This window comes from Belonocnema kinseyi, chromosome 8 (assembly GCF_010883055.1).
Source record: "Belonocnema kinseyi isolate 2016_QV_RU_SX_M_011 chromosome 8, B_treatae_v1, whole genome shotgun sequence".
Lineage (NCBI taxonomy): Eukaryota > Metazoa > Arthropoda > Insecta > Hymenoptera > Cynipidae > Belonocnema > Belonocnema kinseyi.
The window spans coordinates 40914178-40920520 of record NC_046664.1 but is presented as its reverse complement, the minus strand read 5'-3'; positions in this window follow the sequence as shown (position 1 = coordinate 40920520).

Below are 6343 nucleotides of genomic sequence, written 5' to 3'. Positions count from 1 at the left end.
TTTTGGGATGCACGTGAAATTATACTTATTGACTACTTGGAAAAGGGTAAAACAATCACTGGTGAATATTATGCATCATTATTAGAGCAGCTGAAAGAAGAATATAAAAAAACGACCACATTTGGCGAGAAAAAAAATTCTCTTTCATCACAACAAAGCCCGAGTTCACACATGCTTCGTTTCAATGGCTAAAATTGAAGAATTATAATTCGAATTGGTCGAACACCCACCATATTCACCAGATTTAGCCCCCAGTGACTTTTTCTTATTTCCAAACTTGAAAAAATGGCTCGGTGGACAGAGATTTCCAGACAACGAAGACGTCATTGCCTCTGTAAGTGCTTATTTTGAGGAACTTCCGAAAACGCACTTTTCTGAAGGATTAAAAAAACTTGAAAAGCGATTGACCAAGTGTATAAAGCTCCAAGGAGATTATGTTGAAAAATAAAAAAAAATTGTTTTTATACTTCATTCTAAGGACTTATTGAACTACCCTCGTACATATTCTTATTTAAGAATACTAAAATTTTTTACATTTCTTACAACTTATGTTACTAAAAATTCTTACTTTTGACGATATTTTTTACAAAACCAGTTATTCACCATTATCACTTTTTCACACTCAACATTTTCAAACAGTAAATAAGATGTTTTCTAAACGTGGAAAATATTTTTTGCTGGCTCAAATTTATAATAATACATAAAGAAATACCATCATCTCTGATTATAGTAGAAGTCTTTATAGCACTACCTCGATTATCCCTAAATTCTTACATTTTATTTTAATTAGACATAAAGAATGAGTCAAATATTGATATAGAAAGTCTCTCCGTGCATGGAAAATTCATGAAGCCGGAATGTATTTTGATTTTTTTTCATCATCATGAAGAACCTAATCCATACAAACAAATTATTTTTTACGGTTTTTTAAATTACTATTACCACAAATTCGCTCAGCATTTTCAATGTGGATTTGACGACACAATAAATAGAAATTACATAAAGAAATCTCAAACCTTTAGCAAAGAGTTTCACTCTTCTTAATTGTTGTTCAAACTATAAACTTAAGTTATATGATAAATTATTTGAGAAAATTGTATAATCTCGTTTTACTACATTTTAGCTAGCGTCAATTATGATCGTAATCTTTTTTAAAAATATTCAGGTTATTTTAGTTCATGACGAACTTACCGAAAAATCTTGAAAAATGCATGACAAATTTTTTCGGTTATTATAGAGAATAGCACTATTTACTAGATGGAGAGATGGAAAATTCTGGACTTGCGTGTACAATTTTTTCTTTAAAGCGAACTTCAGAAAAATAAAAAATATTAAACAATTGAAGATGTGTACTAGCAATTTAAAAAACGATCACAATTAGCGCTCTATACTCGCCTAGAACATATTTCTTAATTTTATTGCCTAAAATATCAAATTAAAATGTATGTTTATAAATTCAAAGTACAGTGAAATTCTTCTATAGCCCCAATTTCGGGGCTGACGATGAGTGGCAACTAACCCATTATAGCCTACTCCGCTTTTTTTGTTCACTCCTCACTGCTCGCCTGAGTGACAGCCACAGATCCCGCGCAACACCAGCATGCGGCGCGGCGTCAATTCTCGGAAAGGCTATAGAAGGGTAGGCTGAAGATTTTCACTGTACTATAAAATATAATTAATAATCAGAAATATTAAAAAGATACATCGGCTTCCACACATTTTCAATTTAATTTTAAAAGGCTCTGAGTAATGTTTATACAGATTATTTTTAATTAAATATAAGATTTTATCTCAGCAGGAATCAGAAGAAAATGAATAAATTAATAAGTTAATCTGGGCTTTATGTTGCATCCAAGATAAATATTCCTTGGCTCTTATTTAAAGAAAAGTTTTTTTTAATTAAATAAATTTTTCTTAATTCAAATAAATATCTGTCGTTCGAAAAAAGGATTTTTTTCAATAAAAATTGTCTTTAATTTGAAGTGATTTTATTTATTTTAAAGTTCTTATTGTTGAATAAAATAAAATTATGTTGAGGAAACGGTTATCTCAACCAAAAAAGAAAATGTTTGAGAGTTTCTGGAAATCTGTACCTTTCTGATGTTTCTCATTTTCAATACTGATCCATTTTAAAAATAATTACAATTGCAAATTTACCACTTTGTTAATGAGTTTGAATGTTTTTATTTTAGAATCATGAACTAAACATGGTTTTGAAATGGGTGAATCTTGAAGATTTTTATATTTTAATTTGTATAATTTATAAAAATGTAATATTAATTTTAAATTCTTTTATTAATAGTAAAATGTTAAAGATTAAAATTTAAATATTACTAAGTTTAAAAAATGTGTAAATCTAAATTGTTAAATTTGGATGATTTTAAACATCAAAAGTGAAGCCATCTCAATTTTAAACATTCCAAATTAAAGCTCTTTTGAATCTTTAATGTTTGAAATGATATAATTTTGAATCTTTCTTTGAAATATATAGTTCAATTTTAAAAATTTGAAACAAAAAATTCTTCAATTTTTGAGATTTGTGCAATCGAGGATTGTTTTAATTTTGAAGATGTACAAGCCAACATTTTAAATTTGAATGATTTGCAAAATCAAAAGAGAAGACTTTTTAATCGTAGATCTTCCAAATTATAAAATTTCAAATTTACATCATTTTAAAGATTTAAAATTCAAATATATACAATTTCAAAGAGTTACAATTGAACATTCTTGAATTCTGATGACATAAAATAGTAAATTATAAAATCATTCATATTATTATTTAGAAGGTGTGTCGTATTTAAACAGTTTAAGTAAATTTGTTTGAACAGTTGAATATTGAAGAATCACAATTGAAGATTCAACAATTTCGAATTGTTACAGTTTATTATTTTGCAATTTCATATACGTGTTTTTAAATATATAGTTTAATTTTGAAGATTTGCAATTCAAGATCCTCAAATTTTAAAAAACCGTTAATCGAAATTCTCAAACTTAAATGATTTTGAAGATCAAAGAATTTTCAATATTCTAAATTTTCCAAATTAAAGAAATTTAAAATGTAAATCAAGTTAAAGTTCTACAATTTTGAGGACTAACGATTAAAAATTCTTGAATTTCATCAATAAAGAATTTAAAATTGTTCAATTTTAAAGATTTATAATTTAAAGGTATGTAATTTTAATTTTTATAATTCAATAATGAAGATTTTAAATTAAAAAATCTTCAATTTTTATGATTAAAAATTCAAATTTATATAATTTTGAAGAGGTAAAATTGAAAATTCCTAAAACTAATAATAATAAATAATAAATAGGGAATGTTAAATAATAAATAATATACACTACCAGTCAAAAGTTTGGGTTCACTTAGAAAAATCGTTTTTTTTTATTTATTGCTTTAATTATACTGGAGCTAAAAAAATGCCTCTTTAAAAGGTTGATTGTTTTCGAAATTCTTTCTAAAATAAGCCCAGGGTGAAGCATATTTGTCTAGTTTTTAAGTAGATATTGCAAAAATAGTGTAAATTTCAATGTTTTCTTAAATTTTCAATAACTTCCGAAATAGTCAACGTTTTTCAATGTTCTTGGGCTCATTTTGAAGCTTTTTCCACGGTATCAGAACAGCTTACTAGTATGAATCGTAAAAAATTTCTTTTCGAATTGGAAGAACTTGAAGTTCTAATAAAAAAGTTTGATAAATTTGTAAACATCTTATCTTTAGGCAAATCAGAATAAAAGTTAAATAAATATATATTTTGAGGAAATTACATAGAAAATACATGATTATATGTTTCATATATTTTACAAAAACATTTTTGTTATTAAAAATAACATTTTAATTTTTCCAACTTTTTTGTTACAAATTCAATTTCTTGCAATTCGAAAAAACATTTTTTACGATTAATACTTGTAAGCTGTTGTGATATGGTCCAAAAAAGCTTCAAAATGATCCCAAGAACATTGAAAACGTTGACTATTTCGGAAGTTATTGAAAATTTAAGAAAACATTGAAATTTACACTATTTTTGCAATATCTACTTGAAAACTAGACAAATTGGCTTCACCCTGGGCTTATTTTAAAAAGAATTTCGAAAATAATCAATCTTTTAAAGAGATATTTAAAATTTTAAATAAACATTTTAAATTTATGCTAAATTTAAAATGCTTTCAACGCGAAATTATCAATTTATAATTACTATTTTAAAAACCTTGGAAAATCAATGTTTAAATATTTGTTTTATAATGGATTTTAAATTGTTCATTTTTTTAATGTAAAAAAATTACAACTCATGGACGTCACCGATTGCTTCGAACAAAACATTTTTTAATGTTAGAAAATAAAAAAGCTAGGGATAGTATATATAATAATTAATAAATAATAAATAAGTACAATAATTTGGATGATTTTGAATATCAAATTCAAGAGTTTTCAAAATTATAAATCTTAAAAATTGAAGAAATATTAAATTAAAATCATTCAAAGTCAAATTTCTACAGGTTTGAAGTGTTACACTCGAAAATCCTTGATTTTCTTAAATTATTCCATTTCCCAGAATTCTATTTTAAAGTTTTTTGTGAACTTTTTTAATAGTCTAACATTATAGATTTCAAATTAAATTCCTAAAAGCTTACGTTTTACAATTGAATCAGAAAGATCAATATAGATTAATTAAAATGTGTTCAGTTTGAAATTACGCAATTTTGAAACTTTTTTTAAATATGTAGTTCGATTGAGGCAAAATTGAAGATAGTTGTAAACTCTTCTAAATTTAAGGCGTATAATAGAAAATAATAGGATTTTTAATGATTTCTATGAAATATTAAAATTTGAAGACTTAAAATTGAAATTCATTCAATCTTCGAGATGTGGAACCAAGAATTTTTCAAGCGTGAACAGTAAAAATGAGAGCGTTGATCCGTTTTTTTTTGAAAATCTTAATGATTTTTCGCATATGTATCATATCTTTCCTGATATAAAAAAGGAACAACAATTCAGGTGTCTCGGGTATCAAGTAAATAAATTTTATTTAATAAAACATGGCTGAAAATATTTGAGAAAATTACGTAACATAAGCAGGGGCGTACAAAAAATTTTTCTACGATTTGTTAAATTGGGAGAGGGGTGGAAAATTGCCAAAAACGTATTAGATAATTTATGGAGGATCCCTTACATCTAAGAGTTCGTTAATTTTTAAAGAATAAGGGAAAGTAAAATTTTACAATCACTGACTCAGGTGTTCAAACAGTTACTTATTTCAAGTTTATTTTAATATAGACAAAGTATTTAGGGAATCCTCGAGGTGATTTTTCGGCGAAATTTATTTTACAGATTTCAGAAGCACATTCTGCATTGTATCCAACTATGAAACGTTTTGCACATTATTGCAGACGTCTACTTTCATGTCCTCGTCATTTACACAATTGTTTATTTGAAGAAAATATTTGTCACATTGTCTGAAACGAAAATGAGACTGTAATTCAACACAGAAAAATTTAAGGGTAAGAAACGTGGAAGGTAATAGGTGAAACGGGATAACAGCCAGTTGGGTAACTGAGGCTGGGGTAAATTCACCGTAGTGATTTGTAAATTTCTCAATTATATTCCGCTAGAGGCAGCACTTAGCAGCATTTAACCATAATTACCCAGCTGGCTGTTACCCCGTTTCACCTATTACCTGGAACTTTTCTCACCTACATTTTTTCGGTGAGGTTTTATTCATTAAAAAAGTAACCCAGTTCAAGGTGTAACAAAATTTATCCTAAATTTGTTAATCAAATATCGAAGAAACTGTCGACTTATCATTTGAATGAACAGTACACTTAGGAGCCTAATTCATTCTTGCCCAAATTTGTATCCTCTAATATTATTCTTCTCTTGATTACTTTAAAAATTCCGAAAAAGTGACTGGAAAAATGTTACATAGATCTGAAATGGATGCATTTTTATTCATTGGCTTATATTAATACCAAAATTTGAATCTGAATAATTTTTGCGGCCTATGAAATATAAGGAATAAGTAGTAAAGAAGCTCGAAAACACTCAACGTGTTTTGTGATTAAATTAATAAGTATTTTAACTAAATAATGTGAAGATTACTATAGTTGGTCGTATTTGGTGGAACTCAGGGAAACCCAGAAGCATTTTGACTGCTTCTTGAATATGAAGACATTTTGACAGCTGGGATATTTTGGCAAGACTTATAAAAATTTGAAATAATTCGCAAATTTTTCTAATTATTCCTTCATATATGCGCGCACTCACATAAACACACACATAGACACGTTGTTTATTCTTTGTCACTTATTTGCGCGTTGCACTGAAACTTGCCCATTTTATCCTTTCT